Genomic DNA, 25,249 nt, shown 5'->3' on the forward strand with positions numbered 1-25,249 from the left:
GCTCCATGGAATGACTAATTGTAGATGAGTCACCTGTTGAACAATGAATAGAAAAAATTCATTTTTTCATCATTATACTTTTCCTGTATTTCCTATACTTTTACTATTCTTACATTATAGTTTCTAGAAATTGAGGTGAAAGTGAGAACTCCCTGCACAGTTATATTTTTTATGTTAGTTAACATCCTGGTGAAAAATACACAAAGATGAATTTAACTTAAAGATGAAAACCTATTAGGACTAGAGAAAACTTGCAGAAATTGTTTTAGTTTACAAGTTATTTCCATTCAGGTCTGGCCCAAATCCATTCCAGCGTTTACATAGGCACATGTTGAAGATAGCTAGGATGTAATGGTTATAGTAAAGCATCTGTTTGCCTAAGAGTGCACCTGCCTGCCTTCTCCTGACCTATTTAAAAATGTCAGAAGGTGGCCCTAGGGCTCCTACTTGGTATGTTGAGGTTGAGAGAGCAGCATGAAGACCATTGAAGGAACACTGAAAGGTAACGCTGGTGACTGCTTCACTTCATGGAGAGAGAGAGAGAGAGAGAGAGAGAGAGAGAGAGAGAGAGAGAGAGAGAGAGAGAGAGAGAGAAAACCATAGCACGTGTAGAGAGTTATTTGGAAATGAGAAGATGCTGCTAGTGGGTGTAAGACTGAAAGTCAGAGAGTAGCTGGACTAATGCAAATTCAAGAATCCATAGCCATGCATCTGGTTAACAAGATACTATATACACAAGGTGAATTTGGTTCTGGTGTCCCCAAGCCCCATGCAATTTTACCAATAGGGGAAGATCAGTGTTGCAAAGAGGCACCTTTGTGACCCAGTGGGCAGAAGTTTTGGACTGTGAGTCAGGAAAACCTGAGTCCAAATCTTACCTTAGACACTCTGTGATCCTGGGTAAGTTAGCCTTATTTTTTTTTCATCTGTGAAATGGGGATGAAAATACCACCTAACACTGGGGTTGTGAGAATCAAATGTGATTAGATTTATTAAATGTTTTTGCAAATCTTAAAGCATTATATAATGCCAGGTTTTATTGAAAGATTGCCCATGTAGATTTACTCTCATTTTTTAGTTTCTTTATTAAATCACAGCTCTTGTCCTGCCTCGCCTGTATTTAACCAGACAAAGCACTGTCACAACAAGTGTTGCTGCTCTTAGGATAGCTCCTACTTTGAGGGGCTCTGTGACCTTGGCAGGTTACTGCATCCTTTGAAGCCTTAGCTCTTCCATCTGTAAAATGGGGGTAAATGATACTTGTACCTGCCTAGTAGGATCTTTATGTAGAAAGCACTTTGTAAATCTTAAAAGTCCTGGTTGTTAGCTGTTAGTTATTAATTGTTGTTGTTACTGTTATTAATATTGTTAATTGGCTATTGTGGTTTATTATTTGAATGCTCTTGCTATTTGTCCTGGATATTCAGAAAGTACTCTTAACTGCTTTTCATTTTCTCTTGATCAAAACTGGCCTAGGTCCCAAAGAAGATTGATTGCATGCCTCCCATTACTTTTTTTAAAAACAACATTAAGTGCAATGGATTTACTGTTAGCTACCTAATGTCTGTGTAGGAGAGTTCCCAGGATAGGAAATCTTTGTTTTTATAACAGTTTTCACCTACAGATATCATTGTGCCACTAAAGATTAATTAAATTTCATAATAGATCTGTGAGGCAGAAACACTGTAATCACTTTGCTGAAATACTGTCCTCTCTAGAGTGTGAAGCTAAAACTATCTAGTGGAGCCCAATAGCTTTTTATATTATTCTAGGCCAGTAAGTGGAGAAAAATTCTGTAACCAGTGATACACAGGGGAAATTTACAAGAGCCTGACTTAATTACATAAGATGAATTCTGAGGGTAATACCTCAATACCTTCTGTTATTCTTGTAAAAGTTCCACAGGTGGTTAGGATTTTAGCTTTCTGTCTTTCATGAACATCTGAAGTTAAGAAGGAAAGGTCTAAAGAAGGAATAACAATGTATGTGATTTCTACTTGGTGAAGAACAAGCTGTGCTTTGTAACTTGTCACTGAAGGCTATTGATCCTTCTAAAAGAAGCATGAGAGACTCTCATTCTTTTCTGTCATCACGGTAATAATCGCAGTGTCCTCTGATATCAAATTACCAAGATTTTATTTTTTCCTTACGTACAACTTGGGTATGCTTTTTCCATTCTTACTGCCTTCACTGGAGGCTATGACTCCTTAGCCTTTGCTTTACGGAAAGAAAACGAGGCCATAAGGATCTGTCTTTTCATGCCTAGAAAATTATCAAAATCTTCTAGCTGGCTTCTCTCCTCCCCTGCCTCGAATCTGCCCCATATACCTCCTAGGCTAAATCACCAATGGTTCTTTGTTGCCCACATTTTCATTCATCCAACAAATTTTAGCTGAGTGTTTGCTACGTGCTAGATATTATGCCTTTAAAACAGTAATAATCCCTGTAGCAAAAAGTCCTTATCCTGGAATTTAAGGCTTTCCTCATTCTGGCCCCTTCTTGTCCCTCTCCAGGTTTCTCTCACTTCTGTTGTCTGCATCCTTGTTCTGTCCAAACAAGCCTACTTTTGGTCTATATCTTGAAAAATCTTGGTTTAGTTTGGTTTTATACTCCCCTTTCCTGGAATGTCTTCTGTCATTTCTCCCAGTTTGTCTAAGTCCTCACCTTCATTGTCTGTGCCAGCTCTCAGTAGTCACTTTTCCTGAATATTTGCAATCTGTACCATTCATTTAGCGGTTAGTCTATTCTGACTTCACTGTTTATGATTTATCATGGTGCTTGGCATAATGCCTTTCACATAGTAGGTATTTAATAAATGTACATTCATTGATTGAATATGGATATATTCTCTCCCCCCTATAAGAGCAGGGACCTCTTCTTAACATAGGGTCATAGAATTTCAACCTGGAAGGGGTTTGGAAAACATCTAGTATGGCCCCCACTTATTTTATAAATTAGGAAAATAATGCCTAGAGTGGATAAATGGCTTGTACGCATTTCACAAGGGAGTAAGTGGCATAGCTGAAATTGGAACACAGACCCTAACGCCTACAGGTCCTCTGTATCCACGCTCACTAGAACTGGGCTGCCCTGAACGTTATCCGTCCTCCTGTTTGTCCATGGAATTACCCATCAACTCTCTAATGTGTGAGAGCACTTAACACTGGGTGTTCTAGTTACCTGGGATCTTCTGGCGTGTTACTCCTTGACACTGTCAGGACTCAGTGCTGTCTAAAGTTATGGTGTTCCTCAGTGCCTAGAACAGTGCTCTTCATGATGCTTAGTAACTGTTTCAATAAATGAATGAATGAATGTCTTTCGGGAAGCAGCAACACAACAATCGGCTAATAGAGGACTAAACTTGAAGTCAGAAAGATCTGAATTTGAATTCTGCCTCAGTCATTTAACTAGCTCTGGAACCAAGGTCAGGTCACTTAATCTTTCCCAGCCTCAGTTTCCCCAAATTTAAAATAGGGATAATAACACTTACCTTACAGGGTTGTTGTGAGGATCAAATGAGACCGTATGTTTTTGTTGTTCTCAGACTTGTCCAATTCTTCATGACCCCGTGGACCATGCTGCCCATGGAGTTTTCTTGGCAAAGATACTGGAGTGGTTTACCGTTTGGGAGACAGCGGATTAAAGCAGATAGAGGTTAAATAACCTGACTGGGATCACCCGGCTAGTAAATGTCTGAGGTTAGATTTGTACTCGTATCTTCCTGACTCCAGACTCCAAAGCCAAATCTGCCACTCTGAAGCTTTCGCCAGTTGCCCCTAGCTCTGCCCGTTTGGGCTGAGCACAAATTGAAACTTCCTTATGGCAGCCCTTGGAGACCTCAACGCCTTTGGAGACAGTTTTCATGTCCCTTGCAAGTCTTTTCTCTAGGGTCGTCTAAACATCTCCGGGATCTTCAACCACGTAGTATGTGGCATGAGCTGCAGGTTTCTTCCCTTGCTGGTCAAACTGGGTCTTGAATAGCTAGGTGTGGTCTGACCAAGGCAGTCACATAAGGATGATTTTCTTCCTCGTTCTAGAAACCTTGCTTCTGATTTATGAGGCCCACAATTGCTTGGTTTTCCTTGTTGCTATTAACGTTATTGATATTGGAGCTTCACCAGACCTTTCACACAGCCTCAAGTTTTATGCTATTAGTTTGGGGCCATTCTCTATTAAAATCTTTTTGAGGGGCAGCTACGTGACTCATTGGATAGAGCTCCAGCCTTAGAGTCAGGAGGACCTGAGCTCAAATGTGGCCTCAGACACTTGGTACTTACTAGCTATGTGACCCTGGGCAAGTCACTTAACCCCGATTGCCTCACCAAAAAGCAAAAAAAAAAAATCTTTTTGAACACTGACTATATCATTCATGTGTAAGCATTTCTTTCCAATCTTGTGTAATCTATATATAGAATGTTAGTTGTTTATACCTTTGTCCAAATTATTGATAAATATGATTAATAGAAGAGTATCAAGGACAGCCTCTGGAACATTCCACCAGAGACTTCCCTCAATATTGATCCATTAATGACATTGACCTTCCAATTGCTTCCAGCATCTGTACCTGTGTTTTATTTATTTTATTATATATATATTTCAATAAACAGTCATTTATTTTCTCTCCCTCCCATTTACTCAACTCTGTCACCCACTAAAAGAAAGAAAAATAAAACCTTTGTAACATACATAGTAGTCAAAGAAAGCAAATTCATACATTGGCCATGTGTTTCTCCTTCATATTTTATCCTTTTAAAGTCCAGATTGTTCAGTGAGTTCTCTATATATTAGAATTTTACCATCAGCTTCCTTAACCTCTGATACTTCATTGCATTTGGGATTTTCTTTTGTCACCCTATTTATTTAGTCTCTCCACTAGGAATGGTTGGCAAAGGACGCCCTCATTTTTAATTTTTGTTGACTTAAGATTTCTTGGAATTATTGTCAGCTCAGTCTACTGGTAGGGTCCAGGATAGGGTTGAAGGTTTCCAGTAGCCACAGTGAGATCTGAATCCTTGTTGGGAGTTGGGCAGCCAACCAACTTTGTGGATTGTAGCTTCTTAGTCCTTCCTGCTCTCTCAGTCTTGGTGTGGGACACCAAAATGGTGATTCTTGTCCTGGACAGAGCGGATGGGCTTGGAATCCCAGTCTCTGCTGTGCACCTTCCTGCAGTACTGGGTGTGGTAGATAAGTTGGGATCATGGTTTTCTTTGCCAGAGTGTTGAACTAGGATGCCTATCCAGGTTGAAGTCCTGCCCCATACAACTGCTTGTGAATACTGAGGTAAGGATCCCACTCCCTATTGCTTGCTCCCTCTTATAATCTTGAGTGATTTGACTGAGCTGGGGCCCTGGTAGTCTCAGGGTTTTGCCTACCGCCCAAGTCCCAAATGAGTCTTTCTCTGCTCCCCATGGTATGGCCGAAGTTGGCCCTAACTACTCCCAAAGGCTTATGTTCATTAGAGAAGCCAAGGATAAAGATCTCTTTGATGAGACATGAAAAGATGAGAAGGGAATCTGGATCTTGGCACTGTCTCAGATATGAAGCTTAAAGTACATTTCCCTTTCCTGTTATGTCTTTACAATTTTATTTTGGGAATGGTATGGGGGTTATCTGACTGATGCTTCCCTTGATTTATCTGTTCTATTTGTCATTCCACTGTTAACTTGGTGCTATTTTCTATGGTTCTGGAGGGAATTGAACTGAGCTGGAACCTTTCATTTTGCCGTCTTTGAAAGATATTCTTCCAGAGTCATCAGACCCCATGCCTGTCTTTCTTTTCCTTCTCTGGTGGGAACAGTAAGATTGAGTAATAGCTGCTTATTCCCCATATTCCCATCCCTTCTAGTTCAGCACCTAGTTCTTCTTTATTGGTCAGAACCAGGTCCAAAGTGGAAAGAATGAAATTTTTTGTCAAGATAAATGACTTTATCAGCTACTTTACTAATGGGTAACTCTAAAGCCAATGGGAAACTGTGTGATGGAATGCAAAGAGCCTTGAATCTAGAGGCAGAGGACCTGGGTTCAAATACTAAATTTGTTACTTATCACCTATATCACTTTTGGAAAGCTGCAGGTGACCCAAAGGGCAATGAAAAGATGGATATTAGATTGCAACTTATTATATTAAATAACATAGAAACTTTCAAAATATATGTGTCCAGATTAGGTGGAAAACTATGACCCAAATTGGGTCTTAGCTCTGCTGCCCCCTGAAATGGGATGAGGGGAGAGGGAAGTTTTAGTTTGCAATTAATCCATTACTTTTATAGGTTGAGAAAAAAAGGAGAGGTTTATTTCCCCCACAACAAACCAAGCCAAACTATTCATCGCAAATCAATATGATCCACCCATCTTCTATGAGGAACAAAGGGACCTGTTTATAGGGGCCATCAAAGTACTAATGTCTCACTACTCTCCAAGCTCAAGTTGATTGAGAAATGCCCTTCATCAAGTGTTAGAGGACACTTGATCAAGAATTCAAACCCTGCTTCAGACACTTACTAGGTGTGTGATCCTAGGCGGAAGGGAGGGGGAAAGGGGAGGAACCTGCAACATTTATTAATACAAATTATGTGCCAGGTACGATACTAACCACTTTATAAATCATATTTCATTTAATCCTTACAACAACCCTGGGAGGTAAATACTATTCTTAATCATTTTATAGTTAAAGAAATGGAGACAAAAAGAAGTTAAATGACTTACTCAGGGTCATATAGCTACTAAGTGTCTGAGGTTGGATTTGAACTCAGATCTTCCTAACTTCAGATCTTCAGTGGCTGGTAGCCACTGCAGCACCTAACTGCCTCTAAGTCAAGTCACCTAACCTCTCAGGTCTTCAGTTTCCTCCTCTGTAAAATGAAAAGGGTTGGATTTGTTGACTTCCAGATCTAAATCTATGATGGAATGAGCTTACGAAGTAGCTTCATTTCAGTTGGAAGTAATGAAGCCAGTAGAGGCAATGTGGGGAAATGTAGCTACCACCAAGTAGGTGAGAGGTATGGAATTGTTGATATTCATTGGCTGAAGGGGTCCTAGCAGAGGTTGGCAGATAATATTCAAAGCCAGTCAGAGAAGCTTGGATTTCATGTCTAAGGCAAAAAAAAAAGCCATTTTATGCTTTCAAAGTGTAGGGACATGATGAAAATGATGTTTGAGGACAATCAGTCTTTCAGGTGTTTGTGTGATCAGGGGAGAGGCAGTGGCAGGGAGATTAGCTAGGAACCTGTTACAGTACATTAATTTGGGGAAATTAAAATCACTTGGTCTTACCAAGGTCAGATCACGTCAACACATTTGCCTTAATGTGTCTTTGTCATATAAAAAGAAACTTCACATGTCTATTCCCCTCACCCCCACAAAAAAGGTGAATGATTTAAAAAACAAGCCATTCCATTATGCTTCTCTCAAATGTGTGCTCATTTTAATTTAAAGCTGCCAGTAACCCGCAGACTCGATGGATGATGTTTCATCGCCTTGCGACTTTTAACCTTGTTTTATAACAAGAAATTGAGTACTTGAGTGCCTCTGCTATCAGCCCTGAGCTCCTGTCTCTCTCAACTCAGAGTGTTTTCTTGGGGGTTCTCAGCAGACAATTCTCATCCCAGTATTTTTGTAGTGTCTTAATTATTCACTGACAATTTTAAGTGGGTACTTGAGGAATATTTGAGTATTTACATACCTTTGTCACCTTTTGTAACTTTGTATGTCTCGTCCAAGAGGCTTAATAATTATTGTAATCGTGCTTAAGAGAAGTTATGTCAGCTGGTACATGCCATTAGTGCATTAATGTGTCAAAACAGCCGTGAATGACATAGCTTGAGGCAGTCTTAAAAGCTGCTAATGGCAGACCAACTCAAAGGAATTGATTTGTAAGCAACACTAAAACTATAAAACCTTCTTCTTGATGTATGGCTTCACAAAGCCTCATTCTATTATTCACCTTATTTTTAGGAGATGAGTAATAGTGATTTGAATAAGTATGTGGATATATAAAGACAGCAGGGCTACTGCTGTATCCTTGGGAGCAGCCATAGAGGGAACAGGATAGAAGTAACAGAGAGGGAAGTTAGGGAGGTGACAGAAGAGTGAAAACACGTCAATTGAGTAGCTGTCTGAAAATGACACTTTACCCAGGACTTACAGCTCATGCAGTTACTACTTTGTGGTTTATAGGCATACATAAGACAACAAGGGTCACCATATAAATGTCCTTTAAGGCTAAGAAGTATTGAGGAGGAAGAGAGTATGATGTTCAGTCAATCAAAGTAGCGTTTCCAGAACATCTATTATAGGCTCAGCACTGTGCTAGGTGCTGAGGTTAGGAAGTCCAAAATAAAACAGTATGTACCCTCAAGGAGCTTACATATCTGCCATGCATCCTCGCCCTAGTCCTGTACCCTCTCATACCAATCCATCCCAGGGGCCATAGGCTCCTTCCTAAAGAGAGTTCTCCATCCCTAGTATGATCCAGAGCTACCATTTGGTTTTTTATTTTGGTTGGTTGTTTTTTTTTGGTGAGGCAATCGGGGTTAAGTGACTTGTCCAAGGTCACACAGGTAGTACGTGTCAAGTGTTTGGTCTGAGGTCAAACTTGAGGTTTGAACACAGGTCCTCCTGACTTCAGGGCCAGTGCTTTATCCACTGCACCACCTTGCTGCCCCTGGCCATTTGTTTTTCTGGCCATCTTCATGCCATGCCAAACCAAGTGATGCCCTTTCTTCCCCCACCTGATATTTCTAATTCTAGAAATAGTATTGAAATCAATGCTACAAAGTCTAGAAAGGACATGTCAATCAATTGCTTTTTGGTTCCACCACCATCCCTGTTACTTTGCAGAAGAAAAAAAAAACACTCCTCCCTGGCTACCACTCCCCTCTACGTATCTTCTTTTTATTCCATGAAAAAAATTATTTCATTATTAGCTATGTTGCAAAAGAAAACACATACACATGCACAGAAAGCAAGAAAAATAAAGTTTAAAAGTGTGCTTCAATCTGCACTCTCTTTCAGTTGTTCTTCCTTACAATATTGCTCTTATTGTGTACAATGTTCTGGTTCTGCTCACTTCACTTTGCATCAGTTCACACAAGTCTTCCCAGGTTTTTCTGAAACCATCCTTCTTGTCTTTAGGTATCTTCCATTATTAGAATAAGAGCTCCTTGAGGATACAGAATATATTGCTTTTTGAATTTGTATCTGGAGAGCTTGGCACAGTTCCTGGCACATTGTAATTATTTAATAAATGCCTTTTAACTCATGCATTCATTCAATCTGGGAAAACTGAATATGTATAAGATAAAGCCAAGGTAATATTGTTTGAAAAAATGATATCTAGTTTGAAAGTGAATTAACTAAGGGTCAGCGAGGTGACCCAGTGGATAGACCACTAGCCCTGGAGTCAGGAGGCCCTAAATTCTAATCCGGTCTAAGACATATAACACTAGGTGTGTGACTCTGAGCAAGTCACTTAATTCCAATTGCCTCACAAAAAGGAGTTAACTAGAAATTAAAGGTAAAAGATGATGTGATGGATATACTACATAAAAGACATTGGTTAAGAATAAAAGAAAAATGAAAATGGAGATTAAAAATGAAGATAAAATAAGGAATCAAGATGTCGTTAGGTTTTAAGGTTCAACATGCCTTTAAAGGTTAAAATTAAATGGTACAAGCTTCCTCTCAAATGTTGGTAGATTTATTTTTCATGGCCATATTGATTCATTATTCATCCAACAGATATTAATTGAGCTCTTATTACATGTCAGGTATGCAAGAGGCACTCCAAGAGATTATAATAAAATTACTTACATTTATATAGTGCTTTATGGTTTGAAAAGTGCTTTCATCTTAAGCTTTGTACAGAGAAATATAAGGCATTCTTATGACAATAATACTGTACAATTTTATTAAAGATGAATTAGATGAGTTTCCTATAGTATTGACATGTTGGTTCCCAGCAGGGGGGAGTTATGAATTGCTCTGTCCATTCTGGAGGACATTTTAAAATTATAAGATGTTTTTACCATTTAACTTAGGGATCCCACTATTGGGATGATATCCCAAGGTGGGAAGAAGTTATGGATAGGAAGGTTAAAAAAAAGCACAAATGTGTTTAGCAATGTTATTTATAATGAGACAAAATAGAAAGATTTGTTTATAGCCAACAAATGGGAAAGGGCTGAACACAGCTTGGTTTATGGATGCAGTATACCTGAACCATAGGAATGTTACTGTACTGTTAGGAATGATGAATACAAAAATAATTATAGAAATATGGGAACATTTATACGAAGTGACACAGAGCAAGGACAACAGAATGAAAGGAACACTCTCCACAATGAGTAAAATAATGTAAATAATACTAACATGGAAAGGCAGAGAAACACTGGTCAAATACAACATTAGTACTATATGGGCAGAGTTAGGGTCACATTCTTTCTTTCTGTTAATGACTGGCCATGAATATGTTTGCTCAGGGAGTGTACTTGGGAAGGGATTTATCTGGGTGCTCCTTGGGAAAATAGCTAGTGTTCAAACAAAATATAGTGATGAATGTGATGTTTAAAAAGATAACATTCTCATTATAAAAAAATTCACAAGTAGGAGAGTGAGTATGTATGCATTAAAATCTGCCCTATAAAAGGGTCAGTATGTAATCAGTGCCATGAGTGTTCCAAATAGCTGTTCAGATAAAAGTAAATGAGCCTTCCTCTCCTATACTGGACAGACACATGATCCGGCTTGCCTATGTAGCATCACAAAATGTGAGATCTCATCAAGCATTCAATGGGTTTTCCATTTACATGAGCCCCCACAATGTAATGTGGCAAATGACACATGGTGGGACCCACAGAAAAAGAGTTATAGACACCCCAACAGCATTACGCACATCTCACTTAGGTGTGTGCAATACACTCATAATAATGATGCTTTTAGATCTTAAACATAACCTTTTACTTAGCTAGGGCAAAAAATATTATAGATGCTAATATAATATATCACAGTGCACATATAGCAGTAAGGCTAGATTTAGGTGTACATAAAATCAGAATAAATTTCTAAAACATAGAAAACAAAAGCTTGGATTTTTAAATTAAATGCTCATTTTTGCATTCCCCATTTTTTTTCTTCCTTTACTTAGGGGTGGGTGTGAAAATAAATCTGAACCTAAAATGTTACTTTTAAAAATTTTCTTTAAAAATCCTTTAACTTTACACATTCTAACACATTTTTCTTCTTTAAACTGGTCCTTGAACTTCAGGGGTGTGTGTGTGTGTGTGTGTGCGTGTGTGTGTGCGTGCGCATGTGTGTGTGTGTGTGTGTGTGTGTGTGTGTGTGAATATCTTTCAGATGATCCTTATTTACTTTTTTCTTCCTCTCTTTCCACCCATACATAATTTTTTTACATTTCTTTGATATATAATTTTTACAGTCAAGCTGTATTTAAATCAGGCCTGCACAACCTGTGGCTTGTGAGCTGTAAATGGCCCGCGGGCACCCGCCCAAAATCCTTTGGTGGGCCACAGGTTATTAAAGCAGGCCTGATTTAAATAATTCTAAAATTTTACTTCCTACTAATTTTCTAGAAATCTGCATCCTAGCTAGAGATATATTTATAAAGGTAGAAACTTAAATCTGAAAAACTGAAACAGAGAATGGCTTGCTAGTAACTTCCTTAACTATCAATAATTTGACCCCCTTAACAGTCTCTGTGTGTGTATGTGTGTGTGCGCACGTGATTCTAGCTCAGAAGCCAGAGGATCTGTGTTCCATTCCCAAGCCCTGACTGTAATGAGCTATAGATAAAACCTTGAACTCTGGAGCCTCAGTTTTTCATCTATAAAACAGAAGAGTTAGATTGGATGTTCATTAGAATTAGATCATTACATAACTATTGTAGACCAATGCCTTGACTCTTCCCTCTCAGGAAGGATGAGCTACTCATTGTTCATTCCCCTGTGTCTTTGCTTACCTTCAGCTTGCCAGAGACACCCCATCTCTTTCTCTCAATCTACTTAAACCTCCAGGCTTAATTCTAATTCCACCATTTCCTGGAACTCTTTCCTGGCTACATCAGCCCACAATGATGATGATGATGAGCTTACGTTTATGGACCACTTATTTTCTTATGTGATGCTCACAATAATTCTGCGTAGTTCTTTTCTTCAGTGGATCTATGATCTCATTACAGTGAGTAATTCATCATGACTCATCCATGCCTTCTCATTCTGTGCAGTTTTGTCATTCCTCTCACCTGTGTTGTCATTAATCCTCAAAAAACATCTACCCAGTGTGCTAGAGAGACACCTTTCTCCAGTGCATCCAGCAATTTGTGGAAACCAGTGCAAAATTGAGGCTGTGAATCTATTTTCCATCAGTCTCACTATGCCACCAATTTAGCCCCTCTTCTGCTCATATTTGTTCTTTATGGTGCAGTGGATAAAGAACTGGCTTTAAAGCCAGGAAGAGCCAGATTCAAGTCCTCTCTGACAAAAATGGCCATGTGATCCTGGGCAGTGACATCAAACCTCTCAGTGCTCTAGGCAACTTAAACTTGCCTAGTATTGAGTCTTCAGTCTTAAGACTTCAGTTTCAGAGGACTCAATCTGCATTGGTAGAGGATATTTCCTCACAGGGGAGTTCTTGATACCCATTAAACACCAAAAAAAGGACTTGTCCCTATCTCTATCTTATATGCCCATCGTTGTTTGTAATCTGTTGCCTCCTTCTTATACCAGTCATGTATCTTTCCATTCTCCTTTTGGTCACCTGCAATTTGGATTCTAAGATTGTGTGTTCTTCTGTAAGAAGTCTTTCCTGATCCACCTTTATGCTAGTGCCTTCCCTCTGAGATTATCTCTAATTTATCTCATATATGTTTATATACATATATACATACATATACACACACATATATGTAGTTTTTGGCATGATGTCACCCCTCCTTCCCCCTCTCTTTCCCCCATTAGCTATGAATTCCTTGAGGAGAGGGATCATTTCGGTCTTTCTTTACATTCCTATCATTTAGTACAGTGCCTATGCATAGTAGCTGCTTAATAAATGCTTCTTGACTTGTGATGTTTCATGACTCACAGCCATGTAGGATCACTAGCATATCGCTAGTAGTGACTATATATATATATGTGTGTGTGTGTGTGTGTGTGTATGTATATGTGTGTATATGTCTGTGTATAGATATAGATATAGATATAGATATAGATATAGATATAGATATAGATATAGATATAGATATAGATATAGATATGGATATAGATATATAGTCTGGGATCACTGAAAAAGCTTTCCAAATATAAGCCAGCCCATTCTTCTTCTCTTATTCAATTTATTCTTATGAATTCTTAATCTCTTATTCAATTCTGGGCTAAGATCATTGCTCAGCTCTAGTACCTGTTCAAGATAGTTATTTTCAGATGGGTTAACTCACCTGATTTCCAGTCTGGGGGCCATGCACATTCTGTATGCACCTGTTCCTTAGAGTGATGTCTGAACTACTGTCTTAGAGGATTGTGAAATCTTTTAAGAAGGTTCTGCAGTATTCTGGGCTTCTGTGATGTCTCCACAATATCCATGTGCTGTCATTCCCATTTTACAGAGAAGAAAACTAAAGTCTTCTAAGAATGATCTTTCTCTTCCTCTGAACTCATGGTAATTGCACTCTGCAGCTTAACATTACTTGAAACATGGTCATATGTTACACTTTGACAGCTCACATGTTGTTGTCATGAATTTTTATTTCACTCTTATGTTGTTGTATAAATGAATATGTTTTCTATTCCCAACAATATTTTAAAGTTTCTGAAGACGGAGACCATGTCGTAGATTTCCTTGGATCGCCTTATACTACCTAGCACAATTCTGTGAATATAATAGATGTATAACTTGTTATGATTTAAAGTTTTTTTAAAACCTTATTGTTAAGAATGAACACAAGATTTAAATAATATTTTGACCCCTAAAAGGTGTACTGGAAATAAAATCCACTTTATTACAATTTAGAATACAAGTCAGTGAAAGGCTTTTTTTCTGTATGTTGTTATAAACCAAAGTAAGGAGAAGAATTCAGTTGGCACTCAAAGAGGAATATCTCCAAGGGGACAAATGAGCCTTGAGTAGAAGCCACTCTCCACAGGGCCTTATAATATACAAAAATGTAATGATGCTGGATTCACTACCATGCAACCACAGGCCTTGAAGGAAGTTTGTTGTATTTCACAAAAGTGGTCCATTACATCCTAATCTTCTAGTCGGTTATTGGTTTCAGAGGGCAAGAAAGGAAATATTTAATCATGGTTGGCCTTGCATAAGAACTGGGGTAAAGAAAGGCAAACCCTAGGTATTAGATGTGGCTACCCTGTTACCCCCAAAATGAAGACATCCTGAAAGGGAGTTATATTCAAGAAAAAAAGGAAAATATAGGGGTCCCCTCCTCTGTCACTACAAAAGTGCGTTGTACCCAGCTGGAAGCTGAATTGCCATATCTCTGATGGGTCAATAACAATTTGGAGAATCTTTACAACAAAGCCAGTTATTTAATTATTTAACTCCTCTCCCTTTTCCCCCCTCCCCCCATTTTTTTCTAATAAAATCTGACAAAAGTAAGAAAAAGGATGGAGTCACTGGTGTGGTCAAACTGCCCTTCTGTAACTTAGTGCAAAAAATTGGGGTTTGTCTTGATTTAGAACATGAGTGGGGAGCCTGTGGCCTTGAGGCCACTTGTGTCCTTCTAGGTCCTTGGATGTGGCCTTTTGTCTGAGTCCAAGTTTTACAAAACAAATCCTTTTATTAAGGGGGTTTGTTCTGTGAAGTTTGGATTCTGTCAAAGGGCCCCACTTGAGGACCCAGAGGCCACATGTGGCCTTGAGGCTGCAGGTTCCCCACCCTGATTTAGAATCACAACGCTGTGAGTTACATGGTTTGTAATATCAAATAAATCACCTTTTGTATTAGAATCTTTTTTCACACAAAACCTCATTAAGATGCTTTTATTATCACACTTTTCTTTCCCTTTTGGAAACTGTGATTCCTTGAACAGCGTGCTAATGAAATTTCTCTTTAGTTCACTGTTTATTTTAAGCAAAGACAGTATTACAGCGTCTTTCAAGATTTTTCACAACCCAATTAAAATGAGTACTTCAATCCTAGTCATTTTAATGGTTTGCATGTCAAAAGCTTTTGAAGAAGAATGAACTTTTTATGAGGCAAAAATACAGATTTTGAAACTTACTACTTTGGTATAAATTTGCATCTGAAGCTTCTTTGAGTAATTCTGTTTTGCAAGAGAATATCCAGCGGTTATTTTTTAACTGCTTATTTCCTATTATCAAAATAAACCTTGACAGGATTTTATCTCTTTTTCTTGCAGAAGGGAATTTTATCAATCTAAATCTCAAACTTTGTAATACTTTGGGAAGTTTTAAAAAAAGTATTGATGAATATAGCAGAGCTAAATGTTAAAAATAAATGGAAACATATTCTGTACAATTTCTATAGCAACTGGCTTTTAAAGTTAATCCTGATATAACTCCTGATGCTTACCTGCATGCTTCCTTCTCCCCACACGCATTTTATATTTTCAGGTAAGCAAAATTTTGTTAAAAATAGCACCTCACTTTAAATAAATTGGAAATCAATTCCGTAGCAAGTGAGGAAATCTAATAAATTTTTACTTCTTCAAACAGTATCATAAATTGTTTTCTTCTTGCATGTAGATAAAGCAATAGCATAATTAACATTGGCATAATAGTTTACATTTTAGCCAAAGTATTTCAAGCATATGATTTCTGAAAGTGTCTTTTATACTGGTTTGAGGAACCATATTCCATATGGTCCATATAGTGCACTATATTCCATCACATTCCACAATCAATCAGTAAACATTTATTAAATGCCTGCTCTGTGCCAAGCATTATGCTAAACACTGGAGATACAAAAAAAAAAAAGGCAGAAGACAGTCCTGAACTGAAGGAGCTTACAATCTAATGGGAGAGCCTGTGTGCAAACACATATATACAAAGAAAGCAATGTAGAGGATAAATAGAAACAATTAACAGAAAGAAGGCACTGGAATTAAGAGGAATTGGGGAAGGCTTCCTGTATCAGGTAGAATTTTAGTAAGGACTTAAAGGAAGCCAGAGAGGTCAGTGGTGGGAGCAGAGGAAGGAGAATGTTCCAGGCAGGGGGGACAGCCAGAGAGATACCCAGAATTGAGAGATGGAATGTCTTGTTATGGAACAGCCAGGAGGTTGTTGTCACTGGATCTGAGTGTATTTAGGGTAGTAAGGCATAAGAAAACTGGAAAGGTAGGTTAGGAAGAGTTTTGAATACTAAACAGAGCATTTTGTATTTGCTCCTGGAGGCAACACTGGAGTCAGTTTACTGAGTGGGTATGTGTGTGTGTGAGAGTATTAGACCTGTATTTTAGTGAAATCACTTTCATGGCTAAATGGAGAATGGATTGGAATGAGGAGAGACTTGGCTATTACAGTAGTCAAGAGGTGAGGGGATTAGGGCCTGCGCTAGAGTGGTGGCAGTGTCAGAGAAGAGAAGGGGAGGAATTCAAGAGATGTTGCAAAGGTGAAGTCAACAGGCCTTGGCAGTAGATTGAATATGAAGGATGAGAGATAGTGAGGAATCCAGTATGACTCCTAGTTTGCAAGCCTGAGGGACTGGGGGGCTGATGTTGTCCTCTACAGCAATGTGAAGGTAGGAGTGGGGGAGGGGTTGGAGGAAAGATAATGAGTTCTGTTTTGGACATCTTGAGTTTAAGATGTCTACTGGATATCCAGTTCAAGATGTCTGAAAGGCAGTTGGAAAGGTGAGACTGGTGGTCAGCAGAGAGATTAGGGCTGGAAAGGTAGATTTGGGAATCTGCAGCTTAGAAATGGTAAGTAAGTCCATGGGAGCCAATAAGATCATCACCTGAAGTGATATATAGAGGTAGTAGAGAGGAGAAGAGGGCCTAGGACAGAACCCTGAGGAACACCCATAGTTAGAGAGCATGATTTGGAGGAGAATCCAACAAAGGAGACAGAGAAGGAGTGGTGAGACCGATAAGAGGAAAACGAGGAGAGAAGAGAGTGTCAAGGAGAATGAGGACTGAGAAAAGGCCAAAGATCATTAGTTGCTTTGGAGAGAACAATTTCAATGGAATGTAAGGTCAAGAGTCAGACTGTAAGGTGTCAAGAAGAGAGTGAGAGGAGAGAGTTGAGGCCTCTATTGTAGATAGCCTCTTCAAGGAAAGAAGAGATACAAGATGATACTGACCAGGGATGGAATGCTCAAGTGAGGGTTTTTTTAGGATAGGGGAGACATGAACATTTTTGTAGGTAGTAGTTAATGAGATAGTAGAGAGAGAGAGATTGAAAATAAGTGAGAGTTGGGGTGACAAAGGGGACAATATGTTGGAGGAGACAGAATGGAATGGGATCACTCGTACAGGGTTAGGCTTGGTAAGGAGTAAGGCCACTTCCTCATGAGATAGGGGCAAAGGAAGAGAAAGTGGCAGGTGGCACCTGAGTGTTAGGTGACAAGGAAGAAGGGAGAAGAGAGAGTTCATGGCCAATAGCCTCAATTTTTTTTTCCTGTAAAATATGAAATAAGGTTCTCAGCTGAGAGAGGGGAGAAAGGAGCTATGGGAAGTTTGAGGAGGGATGAAAAGGTTTGGAAAAGTCATTGTGGAGAATGGGAGAGTGAATTGATAAGGGAGGCATAGTAGAATTGCCTAGCAGCAGTGAGGGCCTAGGTGAGGTTGTGCAACATAAAATTGTAGTGGACCCAGTCAGAAAAGTAGCATGATTTTTTTCCATCTTTGTTCAGCAGCACATATGTAGGCATGATAGTGATGAATGGTGGGAGTGGTCCAAGACTGAGGAATGGCATGGTGAGATTGGTGGTTTGGTAAGAGGGCTAGGGATTCAAGAGAGGAGGAGAGGGGGGAGTTGAATTGGCTCACCAAGGAGTCAAAATCTGGAGAAGAGGAGAGACTGGCTAGTGCAGGGGAGATGGCCTGGGAGGTCAAGTGTTTGGAGGTCATGGTGTGGATAAGGAGCAGGTTTTTGTAAAGGAAGGCAGAGAGAGAGAGACAGAGAGAGAGAGAGAGAGAGAGAGAGAGAGAGAGAGAGAGAGAGAGAGAGAGAGAGAGAGAGAGAGAGAGAGAGAGAGAGATGAAAAGTCAATAGGCGATGGCTGGATCAGGGAATTCAGAATGCCTGAACACGCAGGTGGTACATTTGTGGGTGACGACAAGATCAAGGGTATGACCATCTTTGTGTCTGGAGGCGAGTGGTGGTGGAGGAGGAGCTCATGGGAGGTGAGTAGGTTGAAGAATTGAATGCTTAGGCTATTTGAGAGAGAATCAATATGCATGTGGAAGTGTGAGGCAGGAATTGGGAAGGAGAGAAAAAAATATAAGCCAGGTACCAAAATCATTGAGGAAGGAAGGGGAGAAGTGACCTGGGGGTCTGTAGACAATAGCTACTAGCATTTTGATTGGGTGGGTGTTATGAATAGCAAGAACCTCAAAGGAGGAGAGTTTACTGAGGGTTGGAAGTATAGGGAAAACCTGAAAGTAGTGATGTGGAGGAAGGAGAATTCCAACTCCCCTGCCTCAACCAGTGAGCTGAAGGGAATGAGTGAATGTCCAGCCATTATGAAAAAGGGTGGTTAGGGAGGCTTTGTCATCATGGGGAATCTAGGTTTCAGTAAGAGCTAATGGATGGAAAGAGTGAGACAGAATGAGTGGAGTGGGGTGGAAGGGTTGAGGGGCATGGGAATTAGGAATTGGGTGGTAGGAAGAGAGAAATCAGGTTTGGGTGATGATCTATAGGAGTTTAGAGGCATTGGATGGGATAAGTGTGACCAGGTATGAGAACGTTCATTGAATGGAGGGTTTCCCTCTTGTAGGCCTGAAGTTGAAGGGAGGGTCGTTCTTTGCATGTCATTCTCCACATCCCAGTTGGGAGACTGGGCTGGCAGCAGGAGGTGGAAGATGCCTTGTGCTGATACAGATGGAAGTCGTTGCTTGGGGACAGATGGAAAATGCCCAGCCTGGCTCCTTGCCTCAGGGGACACGCTGGCCCCAGCCGGAGATGGAAGGTTCAGCGTGCTAACACACCTGCACTTAGTCATGATAGGCGACCCTCTAAGACTATAAATTGTAGAATCATTTTAATCCACAGGATCTCCCTAGACTGATGAAGTCACAGGTACTACAGACTGCTCCTCCCCGACTCCAAATACAGTTTCAAGCCCAAATACTCTTGGTACTATAATTCCTGCTGGAAGGAATTTTAAGGCATTTCAATCCTATAAGTTCTCTGATAGCTGTGACCACATTTCTTCCACATTTGTATGCCCCAGATCACACAGAGCTGGCATGTAATAACTGTTTGGTAAATGCTTCTTGATTAATTGAGTAATTTACAGTCTCAAAAGATGATGCTTACAGGTAAAAAGGGAGGGAGGCATGAATAGGGGTTCAGTGTCCAGCCTGTAGAGGAAAAGAGACAGAGGCTATTGACAGAAAGGTTGGGTCTAGTTCAGGAAAGCTGGAAGCCACTTCTCACTGGGGCCAAGGAGGTGCCCACATGCAGGTTAAGATGGCAGGGGACACGGAAGTCAGATTCTGCTTGTATCCCGCCACATAGGAGGTGTTTAACGTTTGCTGATTTGAACTTTGCAACAGCCCTGGAGTGATGGTAGTACCAAAGCCTGTGTTAGAAATGAAGACACTGAAGTAGAGGGTTGTAGGGAGTTATTCAGAGATGCAGAGCTGGAGAGGCCAAGAGTTCAGACTTGAACCCACAACTTCAAACTCAATCCTTGTGCTGTCTTCTCTATACTGTGTTGATCAGACTAAACACTGGGTAATGGTTATTAGTTTTATATTTTACATTTTTTGTTTTTGGTCATAATTTATTATATTCATTTTTGTTTAGAAGGACAACTAGAAATAGAAAAAGAGAAATGAGAAAATCCTGCCTCCTTTTGTATTTTTATTTCTTTGTTTAGACCATTTTAAATTTGGTAACATTCCTATTGGAGTTTTCTATAGTAGCTACTTTTCAAAATTTCATATTCATGATAATAAATCATGATATCCATACACACACACACACACACACACGCACACACACACACACACACACACACACACACGGATTATGGTGATCAGAATTTCTGAACCTAAAATAGGGACAGATGGTCTAACAAGGGATATTCTTTTTGCAGAGACTTGTTAGTATATTTTCTTGATAGTGGTTTTCTTGTAGTGATATGAATAAAGCAACTATAAATCCTGGATTTTCTAGGACTTTCTAATGTGTCATTTGATAGAGACATCTTTAATACTTTCAGTCCTCAAAAGGGAGAATTATTTGGTGACTACTAAAGATTCTATTCTGACAGTTTCCAAAAAGACATGACTGAACTTTGGACAGGTGATTTTATTTCCGTTTCCATTCTACACACACACACACACACACACACACACACACACACACACACACACACACACACATTTAGAACTATGGCTATCTACATCTACATCTACATCTATCTATCTATCTATATATATGTATGTATGTATATATATATATATATGTATATATACATACATATATATGAAAATAGTATGTTATATCAGATATATAGACATAGATATATAATATCAGCTCCTATACAAACCAGCAGATTCTGACCTTTCCCAGCACTAGGGTTGATGTGTAGAATTCCCTTGTACCAATCGGCCACTAAGTGTTCCCCAGCCTGCTAGCCAGAACCTTCCCTCCCCTGGGAGCAGTGTGGGCCAGGGAGAAGGCACCAAATCTTTGCCCATTGAAGACAATTTTGCTGAGGAACTTCCCTATTCTACGAGAGACTTGTTAGACAGCTTTACCTCTCCCTATTTATTAGAAAGCAATATGGGAATGGGGTGGGGGAGCCAAGATGGTGAACTCTCCCAACATTCCTCTTCAAACAAGTTTAAAATGTTTTCTCCAATCAAACTTTGGACCAGCAGAACCAACAAAAGGCCAGAGTGAGCTATTATTCCAGCCAAAGACAGTTTAGGAGGTCCATAGGAGAGGTCTGTCACACCGACTGGGAGTCAGCCCAGATCGTGGCAGCAACACCAACCAGGTGCCTTCGAGGCTGCTGTGACAGTGGTGGCCACAGCAGCAGCTGTGGGAGCTCTCAGGCCAGAGATAGTAAGGGGGTCAGATGACTGGTCAGAAACAGATTACAGGGAGCTCTTTGCTGGGCACCGTGTGCAACTAGAGCTAACAATCATCAGCTCTATTGCCCACAAGCGGTTCTGGGTCGCGGTTCTGGGGTGGAGAGGAGTGCTAGTAGTTGGTCACAAGGGAGCAGGGGACCTGGTCACAGTTCCAGTGCCAAGAGGAGTGCTAACACTCATGGATGCAGGAGAGCAGGATAAAGACCAGAGAACAGGCCAGGAGAGCAGTGACCACGCCTCTCCCTGAATCACACCACCTTGGAAGCACCAAAAATATGCAGATTCCCTAGAACTAGTTCTAAAAGTAGCAGCACAAAAAAAGCTTGTAGCTTGGAACAGTGCCAACTTCAATATAACATTCATGGTCAATAAATAGGCTGGAAAAATGAGCAAATGATAAAAAAAAGAACTTTACCATAGAAAGCTACTACAGTGGCAGGGAAGACTAAGACATAAACTAAGAAGAAGTCAATGTGAAAATAGCTACAAGAAAAGCCTCAAAGAAAAATATTAATTGAACCCAAGCCCAAAACTAATTCCTAGAAGAATTAAAGAAGGAGGTGAGTAATAGAGGGAAAATTAGGAAAAGAAATGAGAGTGATGCAAGAAAATTATGAAAAGAGAATTAATAGATTATGAACAGTTACAAAAATACTAAAGAAAATAATACCTTGAAAAACAGAATTGGCCTAATAGAGGCACAAAAATTTGTCAAAACAAAGAAGTCTTTGAAAAACAGAGTTGGCTAAATAGAAAAAGATGTACAAAAGCTCACTGAAGAAAATAATTCCTTAAAAATTAGAATTGGCAAATAAAAGCTAATGACCATGAGATATCAAGAAACAACAAAACAAAGTCAAAAGAATGAAAAAAATAGAAGAAAATGTGAAATATCCTGTTGGAAAAACACCTGATCTGGAAAATAGATACAGGACAGATAATTTAAGAATCATTAGACTACCTGAAAGTCATCATTAAAGAAAGAGCCTAGACATCATCTTTCAAGAAACTATCAAGGAAATCTGCCCCAGTATTTTAGATACAGAGAGTAAAATCAAAATTGAAAAAAATCCATCAATCACCTCCTGAAAGAGATCCCAAAATGAAAGCTTCCAGGAAAATTATAAAAAAACTTCTAGAGCTCCTAGGTTAAAAAAAAATACTTCAAGCAGCCAGAAAGAAAAATTCAAATGTTGTGGAGCTGCAGTCAGGATCATACAGGATTTAGCAGCTTACACATTAAAGGAGTAGAGGGTTTGGAATATGATATTTTGGAAGGCAAAGAAAGTATGATTACAACCAAGAATCACCTGCCCAGCAAAACCGAGTATAATTCTTAGGTGGGGAAATGGATATCTAATTAAATAGAGGACTTTCGAGCATTCCTGATGAAAAGACTAGAGCTGAATAGAAAATCTGACTTTCAGATACAAAACTGGAGTTTTAAAAAGGTAAACAAGAAAGAGAAATTATAAGAGATTCAGTAAGGTTGAATTATTTACATTGCTATATGGGAAGATGATACTTGTAATCCTCAAGAACTTTGTCATTACTGGGGCAGTTAGAAGGAGCACTGATAGTGAACATGGGAGTTGACTGTGCTGGGATGATCTCAGAAAAAGAAAATTAAGGGATGAGGAGGGATGACTTGAGAGAAACAGAAAGAAGAGGAAGAATGGTGAAACTTATCTTACATTAAAGATGTGTTCAAGGAAGAGCTTTTACAGTGGAGGGGAAGATGGGGCCTGGGGGTTGTTGGGCAACACTTGAACCTCACTCTCATCAGAATTGGCTCAGAGGGAACAATACACACACTCAGTTGGATACAGTGATGTATCTTACCCAACAGATGAGTAGGAGAAGGGGATAAGGGGCAAAACAAACTTTTGATGAGAGACAGAACGGAAAGCGAGAAAGACAGGCTAAAAACAGAAGAAAATAGTATGCAGAGAAATGCACAGTAACCATAACTGAATGTGAATGGGATGAACTCATAGACCAGAGAACAGGCCAGGAGAGCAGTGACCACACCTCTCCCTTCTTATCTCTATCATGTATTCTAAGATAGAATACCTTAGATAGAATACCACCTCCCTCCAAGTTACAATTATTTCTACTTATACAGTGGGTCTAAGTAGACGGAAGTAGATGGAACAATGGATTAGAATCCAACAACGTGTTTTTGTTTATTTGTTTTACAAGAGACACATTTGAAACAGAAACACACACACAAAGTTAAAGGGCTAGAGCAGAATCTATTTTGCTTCAACTGAAATAAAAAAGGCAGGAGTAGCAATCATTATCTCAGAAAAAGCAAAAGCAAAAAAAGACCTAATTAAAAGACAAGGAAAGCACATTTTCCTAAAATGTGCCCTAGACAATGAAGTAATGTTTAAATTTTTAAGGGCAAATTTCTCTGAAAGAGGTCTAATTTCTCAAGTATATGTGGAAGTGAGCTAAATTTATAAAAAATAAAACTATTTCCCAATTGATAAATGGTTAAAAATATGAACAGGCAGTTTTTAGAAGAAGAAATCAAAGTTATCTACAGTTATATAAAATGTTCTAAATCAGTAGATTAAAGAAATGCAAATTAAAACAACTGAGAAGTACCACCTCACACCTATCAGAAATGCCAAAGCTGGAGTAGATGAGGGAAAATAGGTAGATCAATAAATGTTGGTGGAGTTGTGAAATCCTCCCATCATTCTGCAGGACAATTTGGAACTATGCCTAAAGGGCTATAAAATTGTGCGGGCCTTTTTGACTTAGCAATACTACCACTAGGTCTGTTACCCCCAAAAGATGAGAGAGCAAAGGAAAAGGACCGATATACACAAAAAACCATATACATATGTAACTTTATTTTGTGCTGGCAAAGAATTGGAAATCAAGAGGATGCTAAACAATTATAGAATGGCTGAACAAGTTGTGGAATATGATTGTGATGGAATGCTATGGTGCTATAAGAAATGACAAGGAAGGTAGTTTCAGGAAAACAAAACAAACAAAGAAACAAAAACCCATGGCAACACCAGGGTTTTTGTGAGGGTAAAAGGAGATAATGTTTACAAAACACTATAAATGTTAGCTGATATTATTAGCTATTATAAACTAGCCTACCCTGCACTGGTTCTGTAGTACCAACGAAGATGAAAAAGCTCTTTTTTGTTCACCTAAGCAGTCATTACAAGCCTCAGCTTATTCTTAGATACAATTTTTTCCTCCATTACCTACACTTACTTTCGTTTTCTCTCCATGTCTTTTATTTAGTCTATGATTTTCAGTTGATTCTCTGTGCATCCATATTAGTTTATCTAGACCATTTTTTTCTTTTCAAAATAAGTCCTCTTTGTTTCTTCAGGATTTCTTTATTTCAGTGCTTCCCATCCTTCCTTGGCTGATGTCTCTTGTAAAATTTTAGGTTATGAGATCCTACCTATTATTTCTCTGAATTGCATCCCCCCCCCCCGTCCCAGTCTAGGGTACATAGATTACATTTAATCTTCTTATCTCTATCATGTATTCTAAGATAGAATACCTTAGATAGAATACCACCTCCCTCCGAGTTACAATTATTTCTACTTATACAGTGGGTCTAAGTAGACATGGGAGTTATGCATGCACATGGATTAACAAGTAAATGTTATCAAATGTTTAAAAAGAGTTCCCGTTTCATAAATTACTTACACATAAATAAAAAAGAAAGAATGCCTTATGAAACTCCTTTCATGAAATAAATATAACCCTGATACTCAAACCAATGAAAGATGAAGCAGAAGAAATATACGTATATATATTTGTGTATACAGGTATGTATATATGTATTTATGTACATATTTATAAACCAATATCAGTAATTAATACGTTATTACTTCAGTGGAGCTGTGATTTCATAGATATGGGTATTTCCTCTAATGATACAGATCACTTCTTCATATTCTTTTATTCTGTGACTCTTCTCATAAATCTGCCACATTTTGGCAGCCGTCC

General features: G+C 39.1%; 1 protein-coding gene and 1 pseudogene across 1 annotated transcript in view; one reads left to right on the plus strand and one right to left on the minus strand.

The window, feature by feature from the left end:
* The window catches only part of LOC144455310 (WD repeat-containing protein 70-like), an 83,101-nt pseudogene extending 63,952 nt beyond the window's left edge, over positions 1-19,149 (minus strand).
* Positions 1-25,249, plus strand: part of STPG2 (sperm tail PG-rich repeat containing 2) — a 543,661-nt gene that overhangs the window by 468,197 nt on the left and 50,215 nt on the right.

The sequence above is a fragment of the Phascolarctos cinereus genome, unplaced genomic scaffold (assembly GCF_003287225.1).
Source record: "Phascolarctos cinereus isolate Bilbo 61053 unplaced genomic scaffold, phaCin_HiC Scaffold_9;HRSCAF=440, whole genome shotgun sequence".
Classification (NCBI taxonomy): Eukaryota; Metazoa; Chordata; class Mammalia; order Diprotodontia; family Phascolarctidae; genus Phascolarctos; species Phascolarctos cinereus.